General features: G+C 42.0%; 1 long non-coding RNA gene across 7 annotated transcripts; it reads right to left on the bottom strand.

The window, feature by feature from the left end:
* Nucleotides 1-3257: 3257 nt before the first annotated feature.
* On the bottom strand, nt 3258-9933 carry LOC123051846 (uncharacterized). 7 transcript variants are annotated; one of them, XR_006424320.1, is made up of 7 exons: nt 9607-9933; nt 9318-9534; nt 8489-8551; nt 8134-8241; nt 7400-7481; nt 7088-7289; nt 3258-5796 (listed from the first exon to the last, which is right to left on the bottom strand). It is a non-coding gene; the product is annotated as an uncharacterized lncRNA (long non-coding RNA). The 7 variants fall into 7 exon arrangements; XR_006424317.1 differs by having other exon boundaries at nt 9318-9531; nt 9607-9923; XR_006424318.1 differs by lacking the exon at nt 8489-8551 and having other exon boundaries at nt 3258-4090; nt 4627-5796; nt 9318-9531; nt 9607-9923.
* Nucleotides 9934-13126: the final 3193 nt, after the last annotated feature.

The following is a 13126-nucleotide window of genomic DNA, read 5'->3' as shown; positions in this document are numbered from 1 at the left end:
GTCCATAATAATAATAAACATAATCCTCATATGACACAGGTCATAAACAATATCTAGTCTAGCTGTTTCTCCATCCGAAGACCGTCACTAAATTCTAGTTTAGCCGTTTCTCCATCCGAACACCGTCACTAGACCCATCTCAGACTGTAGTCCTTACCCATGAACGTGGCTATCCGAATAGATATAACCTCTGCAGAGGGTGAACTCTTTACCCACGAGTAACGGATTTATTTAGTCCATCGGGACTAATTCGGCCTACGACCTTTTAATTGAAAACACGCCTGACCTGCACACACCAGCTTAACTTACCGGTGTCTGGAATCACCCACGACACCTGTCAAGCAAAACTCTAAGTGGGGAGGCTACAACCTCGACGTAGCATGGGATAAAATTTATATCGCGCGCTCTAAGGGGTGACCCCCTCTCGGTCCCAACCGGAAACACCCATGCCCCCGGACCAGGTGGCATGTCTACCGGATGCATCCGGTATCTTCCACCATGGCCTCTCTGTACGGTGTGTGCTTTGGTAAGGGGTTGACAACTTACTGAACCATACCCTACCTGCGGCAGGGACAAGTGGTAGTACAAAACAAGTAGGGGAAGAATTTTTGAACAAGACTCGACCCACGACCGACTCAGGGGTCCAAGTATTCTCCGAATGATTAGCATAACCAAAATATATCCCATTGATAGACAGAATCACCGCTCATCAAACCTCATCATGCCATACCGGACACACTCGTCTCGACGAGGAACTAGGGACAAGCTCGTGTCTACCCAAGACCACGACTCTCCCGGCTTCCTGCCGGTATGCATGAAAAGCTTGCGAGGATGATCACTATTACCCGCATATCCATCTTAACAGTAAAGCATCTCCAATATGCACTCATGCATGTGACTTTATTGTCACATAAAAAAATAACGTATGCTCCAAGTCAAAGTGGTGTTGTAACCGTATCAAAGCACCTCACGAAAATATTATGCCAGAGTTCAGAATGCTTGCCTTCAAGAGTATGCAAGGGGGTGCACTTTTTTGAAAGTTTTCTTCTCTCTCCATTTCCTATTTTGAAAAATATTCAAATAACAAATATTTCAAAAACAGTACAAAAAGTTGTCTCAATTATTTTTGAGATAAATCTTAAAATAAACTAGATGAAATTTGAGAGAGGTAGGAAAAATAATCAACTCATTTGGAGTTTTATTTTAAAAGATATAGCCAGTCAGAGTTTGGTCAAAGTTTTGTTTTAAATAAAACAGAAAAAGAAAACGTTTCGATAGAGAATACGCTTTCGAAGCGGAGGAAACGTACTCAGGCGTTTACGTGACCATTTAAGCCAGCGTGGGTGACGCGGGGGTCACTGACAGTGGGTCCAGAGGGCCCACTGGTCAGGTTTGACTATTCCCCCCTCTCCCTCCTCTTCCTCTGCCCGAACGGGGCGGGACTCCGGTGATCGCCGTCGACGAACGGCGGCTCCTCGAGTGCACCTGAGGGCAGGGATGGACCCGCCAGACCGGGGCGGTCCTCCCGGTGGTCGCTGGGTCGACGGTGGTGGGAGGAGTCGCCGGCGGCGAGCTCCGCGGCGGAGGGGGCTACGGGAGTGAAGGGGGTTTTGGGCTCCGGTGGTTTCCGATCGAGGCTGAGGCGCTGGGCAGCTCCGCAAGAACAAGGGGAAGCGAGTGGTGGCGCTGGATAGGCGGGGAATAGCCTGGTTGCGACGAATGGCACCGGAAGGCAGCGGCGGCCGAACCAGCCGGAGGTGGGGGAGATGGCCCCTTCCGGTCAATCCACTGCTTGGGGAGCTCCAGGGGGAAGGCTTGAGGTCGCCTGAGCGCTCGGAGGGGCTCGGGGCCTCCTTTTATAGGCGTTCGAGGCTGGTCCCGCGGCGGCCGTGGATAAGAACGCCGGCGACCGTCGCTCTGTAGCCGCAGGGCGACGTGGCGGCGACGAGCGCGTGCCGACGGGCTTCAGGATAAGCTCGAGCTGTTCACAGGGGCAGCTGGCGCGCTGGTGTGGCCTGGGCGGCGCCGTCCGTGGCAGGAGCTCGCTGCCGACGCCGGCGTGCCGCCAAGGCTTCTAACGGCGGCGCTGTAGGGCGCCAGGGGCGGCTTGGAGGGTTCTGGCGAGTGGGCGAGTGTAGTGCGCGGCTCTGCAGGCAAGCAAGGGCTAGGGGCGGGACGCGACGAGGGCGGCAGTGCGACGCGGCGGCTCGGTGCGCGCGCGTGCAAAACGTGCGCTCTGGACGCGCCCAGAGCACGCACGGGACATGTTCGACGAAATGCCAGGGCAGCCTAGAGTGCTAGAGGGAAGCTGGCAATTAACAGGACTAGGTTAGGAGTAGCTAGGATCTTAGTGGACAAGGTTGCTGGGTCATTGGATCAAATCCATAATGCAAACTAGAAAACATGCCAAAACTGACTGTGCACACCAAGTGTTCGACAGAATGCCAAGTGCATCTAGGCAACTCTTGGAGTGGCCAAAAACTCCAGAACAGGGTCTCCCTGGATGTAGGTGATGATGGCAAGATCGTTTGGGCAAAACCAGAAACTTGCCAGTGCAAGTTTTGCAAAACTACAGTTTTGGACAGAAAGAAAAAGGTCTCATTGCATGCACTTAAAATCCTCCAATGGGACCACTCTCCTGGACTTAAGGGTTTTGCAGGGAGGGCTACAAGCAGGAAAAAGCTCAGGGGCACTAGAGCAAAATAAAATAGGGTTGCAGTACAAAACACCAAACTGGACCAGAATGAAAAAGAGGTTGATTCACTCAAATGTTTCAAAGAACAACACTGGGTTTTTGCATGAAGTTGAATTGTATGCATCTACTCACATCTCCAAACACTTGGAAGAATTTTTAAAGAAATATTTAAATAGGTTGTAGTGCAAAAATGCCTACTGGACCAGATTTGAAGAGTTGATGTAGAGCTCAAAATCCCCAATAACCAAAAGATATTTTTGCATAAAAGTGATGTGAAAACATCACATGACATCCCCAAATTTTGGTGGAAATTTTAAATGCATTTGCCAAATGGTTGCAGTGCAACAGAGACTCCAATTTCATGAAAAATCATTTTAAAAGAATAAGTTCAACATCGTCATGAAACTATAAGGCAACGTATAGTGCTGGGTGTTGCAAAAATTATCATTTAGCTCACACAAATTTAGAAGCATTTCAAGGCTTTGCTGGATTAGAAAGATTACATGCTTTCTTTTATTTGATATTTTTTCATTCAAAACAATCATCCATGATCCAAAACCTGTAAATAACATCCAGGTTCTTCGCCCATGCAAATGATTGCATATCAAAATATTTTCTGTCAAGTGATGATCAGTGATTTTTTTACATAATAGGAATTAATAAACAATGAACTAAACCTGCTCGAATGCTAAGAGGTTTCTAACACCATCAGGTTAGAAAAGGATAATGTAATCATTTTTAAACACATCATGATGGCTCCATGTCCAGGTAAATCTTTGTGGCAGCAACAATATAGTAGAGGCAACAGAAAATAAAATAAAAAGGTTGTTCCTCCGTTGATGTTCGTCATGGTGCCGAGGAACATTTCCATCCCGAGAAAGAAATCACAAACGAACGTTAGTTAGCAATGGAACATAAATGTATTGAATACAGGATGAGGCTTAGGATGATCAGTTGACTGGAAAAAATTCATAGAGTCATTGTGTCATTCATATATGGAGGAAACATTGTTCGTTTATTTTGAAAGATGTATCGACAATAAATAGAGAATGGCTCAAGAAGTCTGAGCCGTTGCCTAAAGTGTTGTGTCAAGAAAATGACTAACCGATACTGCATATGTTGAAAGCAAGAGCCAAAAGACCGTGGTCAAATATTGAATTATATTATGATCAAGTAAATGCTACATGTTCCACATAGCAAATAGGTCCAATTATTAAAAAAATAACAAAGCATACATAATGTGGCGAAGAACCTGAAACAATTACAATTTTAAACTTCTATACAGGTGCTTAAGAAAACCTTGGCTGAAGATTTTGTGTCGAGGAAACACTTCAAATTGTTCCAGATCAACTTGAACACACTGCCCACATACACAACAAAAATATGATGCAAGATCTGCAATTTTAAATTAAAATTATTACTGCACTACACCATAATACTTCTTTTAAACTATTGTCATTTTCCGAACCTATCACTTCCTCATATGATAATAATGGTAAAATCATATAATTATATTTCTCTACATTAGTAATCTAACACCAAGAAAATAAATAAGCAACCATAATCATTTGTCCAAACCACCATTGCTCTTATAATTTTGTAGAAAAGGGCGAAGTTCAGTTCAGGAACAGAAATAAGAAAGATAACAAGATATACTAAAATATAGGAATTTAACTCTTTGTCAAATCAGGGAGTTATGTGCTACTATCAAATCTTGAGTTTCACACGAGTGAGACACAGCATGGCTAAGCATTCAAAAGGAAATAACAAAAAAATCATTAGATGAACAAAAAAAAGTATCACTTGATCTATTTCTAGAGCAGCACATAATATTAGCACTAGCTAGCTGCACAAATCCATGACCAACCTAATCATGTGTATGCAAGTGACAATTAATAGCAAGCCGAAAAAATGAAAATTTGTTTCTTTACCTGCAACACATAATCGCTCCAACACATTTCCATTTCAGTAGTTGCCCGGCCCAAGCACAAGATCCAAAGCGGTATAGTAGCTCAAAACTCGACGCATCAAGTTTGGCAAAAAGGATTAGAACAGAAGCCACACAGTCTGATAAATCAGAATTAGAGCAAGCCATTTATATAGAGAGCAACACACTACAGATGTCTTTCATAATAATTAGATCTCGCTGTTCAGAAAAGGATAGGAAACAGTGGGTTTTTCCCTAAGTCAATTATACAGAAAGAGACTGAAGGCTGAGCAGTGCATTAGAGGGTAGCCATATAGTATCCCAGACAGAAGTACATAAATAAGTACATGCACAGGACAACATAAATAAGTGGTTGAAATATATAAGCAACAAAAGAAAGTACATGCACAGGACAACAGACCAATTCCAATTGGATTTCTTGCACAAATAAAGATGCAGAATACAAAGCCTTTTGAAAAGCAAGTTCATAACTTTCAGCAAACCTTGATAGGTGGCCACCCAATAATAGCTTAAAAGTTTGACATCATATTCTGCTTGGTTTCTTTATAATTCTTTTCAACATGAGAATGAAAGAAACTCATTTCCTTGTGAAATCTCAGACGTTAATGGATACCCAATGGAGTCGATCCAGAGATACGGTCTGTCACTTTTTCTTGTTACGCTGGTCCCTGTAAGAATACTGCAATGCTTTTTCTACGTGCTCACTGGCTATGCTTATGCAGTTTTTAGCCCTTCCTCTGGATCCCTTAGGTAACTTAAAAGGTTTCCCCTTGTTCATTTTGAGATATTGACTTGCACAATATTTCCTCCCTATATTTGCAGCATCAAAGTAAAAAATTGAACAAATTATGAATTACTATAGTGAGTTACAATTTCAGTACACACACACATACGCAAGACATTTTTCCCTGAGTAGGGAATGCATATGAATGAAAAGTACTAAAGCTAGTTATTTTCAGTTTAGGCTTCTCCTGGGCTGCATGCAATCAGAGGAATCGAACTCGGTGGCAAGAGAAAAGAATCACAAGAAATAAGTGTGGCTTGAGGCACCAACCTTTCGTGCGACGGTGTCCCCTCCGATGCCCCCGTTGAAGGCTCGACATTGGATAGAAGGCGATAGTAGTTATTAGGTCAGACTTGTCTTGAACTTATCCTGTCAAAAAAAAACAGTGCAGCTTTACATCACTGAATACACGAAAAGTACACATGGTGCAGCTTTACATCACTGATTCAACAGCTCACGCATTCAAACACATACTACTAAGAAACATCCTTACATACCATATTGGGCAAATGAGAATATTAAGTATGATGGCAACTAATTATAATTCAGCCACTAAACCTTAAAATGATATTAACTACACATGTGTCCCTTGGGTTTCTTGCTTCGCTCATGAAGAATACACTGAAGCATGATTTAGCCACACATGTATCTCTTGATATGCATTGCTCGAAGCGCAAGATCCAAAATAGTATTGTAGCTCACATCTCGACATATCAAATTTTGCAGAAAGGAATAGGCCAAAAGTCACGCAGTTTGATAGATAAGAATTAGAGCAAGTCATTTATATAGAAAACAACATGCCCCACAGGTCTTCCATAATAATTAGATCAAGTCATGTGTATAGATAGAGACCGGAGGCTTGAGTAATGCATTAGAGAGTAGCCAGATAGTACAAAATACATATCCCAATGCTCTGGACAGAAGTATAGAAAAGCATAGTGGCAATGACTGTGTTCTGTGATACATCCTTCGATGGTAAATGGCTCTAGGAATTCAAAGAAGGACGCATCCACCTGACTTTCAGTCTGAGAGCTTCCCAGACCGAACGAAAGGTTCGGTGTCAAACTTTTCCCGAACAAACGATTTTGTTCTATAGGAATCACCCTGCAGCCCGAACACCTCACGCCAGAAAGGACCTTTCTAGGCCTCCTGGCCCAAAACAAAAACAAAAACAGAAAACTAACAAAAAAGAGCATACGCAGTGAGTATTTTGCAATGTAGTGTACAGTAATAAATGCCAATCTTATACTAAAACCAATTTGAAAACCTATAATACAATACCTTTGGGCGAAAGAGAATATTAAGTATGATGGCAACTAATTATAATTCAGCCACTAAACGTTAAGATGATATTAACTGCACATGTATCCCTTTGGGTTTCTTACATGGCTTGTGAGGAATACACTTTTCACAGATATAATCCTCTTACTGGTTACTCCCAATCTAAAGTCATTGGTTAAATTACTGTGTATCACCATCAAGCCAGCATACATGGTTCATAATTTCATATATAAATATCTACTCACATAAACTAAATCAAGCTAGCATACACAGTTCATCTTCAAATAGGATTCATCTCCTGGGCTCTGGTTACCCAAATCCAACCAGAGATCCTCACAGAAGAGGAGGGGGGAGTGGTAGAAGAGCAAGAGAAGCTTACTTGCAAGTAGAAGCCAGAGTGCAGGGAGCGCAAGCGCTAGACATGTCGTCACAAGAACCATTACGACCCCTGATCCAGATCCCCTGCTTCGCCGTATGATGCCACTTGAAAACAGAGCATTTTCTACCCGTAGGAAAAAACATGGCTCATTGGGCATTGTGTAGGATAGGTTCCACCCATTACACAAAGGTGTAGAAAATACCTGTAGTAAATGTCAGCCTGGTCACTGAATTCTGAAACTTTGAACCTAACCAGTAAAGTGCATTATAATGCAGAATGCGGACTTTTAAGGCAATTGTTGGTGCTGATTACCAGAGGAGTTTAACTGTGCAGTGCCTCATGGTAGTCATCGATATTGAGCCGCGAAACAGCAAGATCAAACTAAGACTCGGGCCTGCATAACCATAGGAAGAAAAGGATCATCGACAAAGAGGACAAAGTCAAATCAGGAAGCAGTTACTGGTTCCTCTAAAAATTTAGTTTAGATGACAGACTGTGGGAAGAAAAAAGAACAGGTCTTGATTCCTCTAAAAATTGACTTTAGATGACAACCCATGGTAAGAAAAATCAGGAAGCAACAACAACAAAGGAAGTAGAATCGATCATTCGTTGTCCTAAGCCACAAATGCATCATACAGCAGCAACAACAATGTGCACCATAGGGGGGAAATCCCTAAATGAAAGGCACAAATGAGCAAAATTGCAACAAATGCAAGGAAGCATATATTACCAGGAGTCCAAAATAATATTTTTCATTCAGCAAGGTACCATGGTTCAGTATGCTTGCACATCCTAGTTGTCACTCCTTAAGATAGACTGTTTTGTGCATAATGGTGAACCTTTTTTATCCTTTTATATTAAGAAATAAAAGGTTTATTATGGCCTTCCATGAATGATTTAGTTGCGCCTGAACCTATAATAAGTAACAGTAAACCAGAAGAAACAATTATTCCTAGGAGGCATGTTGCCATCAAGTTTCTTGTTGGACTGCCTAATTTTGACATCTAACAATGATGCATATCATTTTAGAAGACTAAATATCTTACCCTGGATCCGTAAATGGCAGTTGGTGCTATTAGCGACACAACATCTACTTCCACCCCCTCTGCATTATCTTTCCTCCATTGGATGACGCTGAGAACAATTCCTTGAACCTGCAATTGGAGATCGTATTTTAAACTAAATTAGTTTCTAATCAATAAACCTGCAATTGGAGATCATATTTAAACCAAATTAGTTTCTAAGGCAATAACCAGTAGTAAAGCTAGCAAGAACAGTTAGTTCATTACCTAACGCAATATCTACTCCAAGACCATCGCCAAAAATCTTAGAAATTTCAAAATCTTACTACCTCTTGCACACCTAAAATCAGTTCAAAGACAAGAGCATTGTGTGGCAAACCTGGAGATTCTCTATCATCCTATGTTGGTCTTCAACATGATTGTTGATTGTTCCAATATTTTCCTATACGGGAAGAAAGAACAAACATAAAAATTATAGACCTGGCTACTTTAGCATGTATATGATTATGATCCCAAAAAGTAACTGGTTCTGTTGTGTGGACAAAATTCGAATCAACAGAAATAACATTTCCTTGTGTGTGCACTCGACCAAAATGAATGACCCCTTACATGGAGATGTGTTTTTATCTCGTTAGCGTGATCCACATACTATAGAATTACCAGCTGGTGATACTGACCGTCCTTTAAAATTCAAGTTAGTTTGCTGGGAAAACACAGAATCAATAACCAGTAGAAACATAGGATCAAGAATAGCTATTACCTGCCCACGAACATAATTTTACAGAGTGAAAAGAAAACAGCAGCCCAAAAAGAATAGCTATTACCTGCCCGCAAGATCAACCAAGGCAAGATTTCCAGGAAGAACTTGACTACCATATCATCCTTTTTGCTTGCGTTTTACAGTAAAAAGAGAGGAACAGACAGTATTTTTCACGTGAGCTATTAACTGATCGTATCTGTAACTGTCTTTGTAGACTCACAATCTCAACATTTTAGACTATGCTATTCTATCAAATCAAACCATATTTGTACTTGGAGATATAAAAAAGAAGAAGACTCAGTTTGGTCATCCACGTGAACGCCACTGTGAGAAAGGGCTCCCGTTCTTTCTCCAGGCAGTAAAACAAACTCAAAGTATACTACCAAGTCAATTGATCTTGTCTCTCTAATTAATAATCTAAGAAGCAGTAGGTAATTGGAGTACTGACCACAACATGGGGCTCGAAGGGGTGCTATTCTTCAAGGAGTGGGAAGATGGGGGCGACATCGTGGTCCTCCATCGTGGCCTCCTGTTCCTCTCCGGATCTCCCCCACGACCTCCATGGCCTCCTCTTCTTCCTTGCCCCGTGACCTCCATGGCCTCCACCCCTTTCTCCTAGTTCTCACATGTTGGCGTACGAGCAAGAGGAGGCAAAGGATTAACTGCTGACAACCCAAATAATCTTAGCCACCAGGTGATTTTGAATCAAAGCCGAGAAGGGGATAGTGACTGCTTACATCAGGATAGAAGCCCAAATTGCTCTGGCGCCCGCCCCGACCGCGCCGCCACCTGCCGCGCGCGTGACATCACCGAACGGAGCGCCGCGGCCGCGCCGTCCACCGCCGCCACGGACGCCATCGCCGACGCCATTGATCCGCCGCCCTCCTCTGTGACCGCTGCTGCCGTCACCGGATGAGGAGCGAGTGAGGGAGGGAGGCGGCTGTGGGAGGAGTGGAAGCGATCGCCGGATGAGGAGCGAGTGAGGGAGGGAGGCGGCTGCGTGGGAGGGAGGGAGGGAGGCGGCTGCGGGAGGAGTGGAAGCAGCGAGGGAGGAGGCGGTGGCTAGGTCATCCCACGGGAGCTGCCGCCAATTTATACCCAAGTACGCGAAATGACCAAAATACACTCGGCGGGGCACTGAATTAACACGCGGTGGCACAAACGAGAGGCAACTATTCATTGTAGCAGTGTCCGTTATCGATCCGGCGGCCCAGATCGTCCGGGAGGGAGATCCGATGCTCCAGAACGCATCAAAAACCGATCCGACGGCCGAGACTCGCTGAGCTCTGAGAAGCCTCATGTTCTCCCTAGATACTTATACCAGGATTGGGATTAGAAAACAAAAACTTGGACTTTTGTTCGTGACGCAGCAGCAAAATCTTGCGATTTCGATTTTTCTAGCCTTCCAGGTACCTTGTTCCATGCCTTTCTTAACACTTTTATTTAATTAGCAGTACTCTTAATTTCTTGTATCATATGTTTTGTGCTGATTAGCAAGATGCTATTCAGAAAGAATCCATCTGATAATTGAGGAAAAATATGCATATGAGTTAGTTGAGTCCCACATGAGTTGTTGGCATTTTTTTAGAGCAGATACAAGTGCTCTACGGATTCCCTGCAAAAACAAAACAGTATTTCTACTGCTAGGAACTCCAAGGAGTTAGCTTTAGTTGTTGTTCAAGAATAACTAGTGAAAACTATAGGAAGATAAAAAATTAATAGGCATGATAGTGCTACTAGTTCACCTAGTAATACAAATATATACAGTACAAGGGTAGATTGACAAGATCGATCAACTTTTATTGTGAATGTTTGTGACCCCGGTTTCTTAATAGTCAAGAAGACAAGGCACCATAGATTATAGTCTGCTGAATATTTATTTGCAGTTGAAATAGACAGAAAAATATGCATATGTTTATGTGGCTTTAGGACCCCTCCGTGTTGTCTCGCCCCGGGCCCCGAAAATCTCAGGACTGGCCCTGCGTGTCGGCGGTCACCATTGTGTTTGCCGGAGGAGAAAGTGATGACACGAGTGTCTAACACTCTTAACACCACGGAACCCTAGCCGACCACCGTGGCCACCTCCCTATTCAGCGCCGCGGAAGCCAGCTGACGCTCACTGCGGCGCCTTTTGGGCCCAACCCATGAATGCGAGTTGGTCGCTTGCTCAGGTCGCTCCAATCATCAGTTCATTTTTTTATAGGGAAAGTTCACAGATTAGAAAAATAAACTCATGGAAATGCAAAAAAAACGCAAATTTAAAATTCAATCATTTAATAAAAAAAGTTTGGGAATTAAAAAAAATCATAAGAAGTTGATTTTTATTCAATTTCCTTACAGTAGTTCATTTTTTTAAAAAGTTCCTAAATTTGGGGAAAAATAATTAAATTTAGAAAAAAACATGATATTTAAAAAGTTTACGAATTTGAAAAAATTACAAGACTTGAAAAAAATAATAATTTGAAAAGTTTCACAAAAATTAACTTTTTCACGAAACTTAATAAAAAGTTCACAAAAATTTGAAAAGAGTTTATAATTGGGAAAAATCATGAAATTTGAAAATAAGGTTCACGAATTTGAAAAAAAATCCATGCATTTGACAATAAATGAAATAAATAAAAATAAATTGACAAAATCAAAAATCTGATAAAAACTGAGTGAAACTAGAAAACCAAAAACATATAAAGGAAAGAGAAGCTTCTAGAAGCTTCCTAACACCGGAGCGATGCTGAGTGAGGCGGTGTGCGGAAGTTGAAATAAGCCTAAGTTTGGCACTTTAAGCGCCGAATAGGATTAGCGTTGCGGGGCCCTCATGCCAATAAAAAACCGAAATCATGATTAAAAGGTTACCCTTGCAAATGTCACTCCCACCTTCTGAGGCGCTGACAAGTGGCTCGCAATCTAGATCCTATGTTAATAGGTTTCGACGAACTTTTTTTAACAAAAAGAATTAGAAAAATCAGAAACCGGGAAAATAGCAATACAAAAAAAATCGATAAAAATGAAAAACAAAAAAACTGGCAAAGAAACAAGGTGTATGACAAGAAAAAAACTAGAGCGACAGGGTAGCAGTTTTTCCATGTTTCCCTATTTTCTTTTTGAGAAGCACAACTATACTTCTCATAAAAGCAAGATTTTTTTTCTGAGAAGCACAGATGTGCTCCTTGCGGAAGTTAATATGTTTCTCTACGAGAAACAATATGTGGCTCTCATGGAAGCACATATTTTTTTCACTTTTTGCTAAGCACAATTGTGCTTCTTGTGAAAGCACTTTTTTCCGACAAGTACAATTGTGCTTCTCGCGAAACAATTTTTTCCCATTCTTGTGCTTCTCCTGAAAGCATATACAATTTTTTCGCGGAAGCCAATATGTCCATCCACGAAAAGCAAAATTGTACTTCTCGTGCAAGCACAAAAAATTTCTACACAATTTGTTTTTCAATTCCTAGGGAAAGTTGGACGAAAACTAAAAAGCCAAACAAACACGGAAAACCCCATCTAAAATCCAAAAACGCGTAGGAAAAATAAAATATAAAATCAAGAGGAAGTACCCAACACATGACATGTGGCGGCGGCTAGACGCACCACTTGACGTGCTCCAGGCCACCCAAAATTAATCCTAAAGATCCCCGCAAGGGGAACCTCCAGTTATTTTTTAAGGGATAAACCAAGTTTTATTCATCAAACATCATAGAATGTGGGATACAGTTTTGGTCGTGGGATTGTTCAAACCAAATGTAATGTCCCAGACCCGACGAAAGTGAAAACTTGACTTGACTATATGCTTCGACATTGACAGCTCGACCTTCAAAACAAAAGTAAATACGTGTGTAACTTAATCTCGCTAATAATGGCTTCATTGTTTTCGTCTGGTTAGTTGCTCCCATTTTTTTGACGTGAAAGCTTACTTTATTAATCAAAGGGTGGATATATCGTCTGCCAGCAGACTCACAATGAAATCAGGCGGGGTATCAATCCAACGAGATGGATTATTAGCACGTCCCATCTAGCCAGCTCATGAGCTACATAATTTGACTCTCTAATACAATGCTGAATAGTAAACCTCCCGAAATCTACTAGATAACGACGACATTCATCAAGAACCGGCGCTGCCACCATAGAGTAACCTTCATTGAATTTAAGTGCATCCACCACCGTGATATTATCCGATCTCACCACCAAGTTATTGCATCCCGTATCTCTTGCTAGCTTCAGTCCTTCAAGCAGAGCTGCCGCTTCTGCCGTGAACACACCAGC

Source organism: Triticum aestivum, chromosome 2D (genome assembly GCF_018294505.1).
Source record: "Triticum aestivum cultivar Chinese Spring chromosome 2D, IWGSC CS RefSeq v2.1, whole genome shotgun sequence".
In the NCBI taxonomy this organism is placed as follows: Eukaryota; Viridiplantae; Streptophyta; class Magnoliopsida; order Poales; family Poaceae; genus Triticum; species Triticum aestivum.
This window is presented reverse-complemented; position numbering and strand designations above follow the sequence as displayed.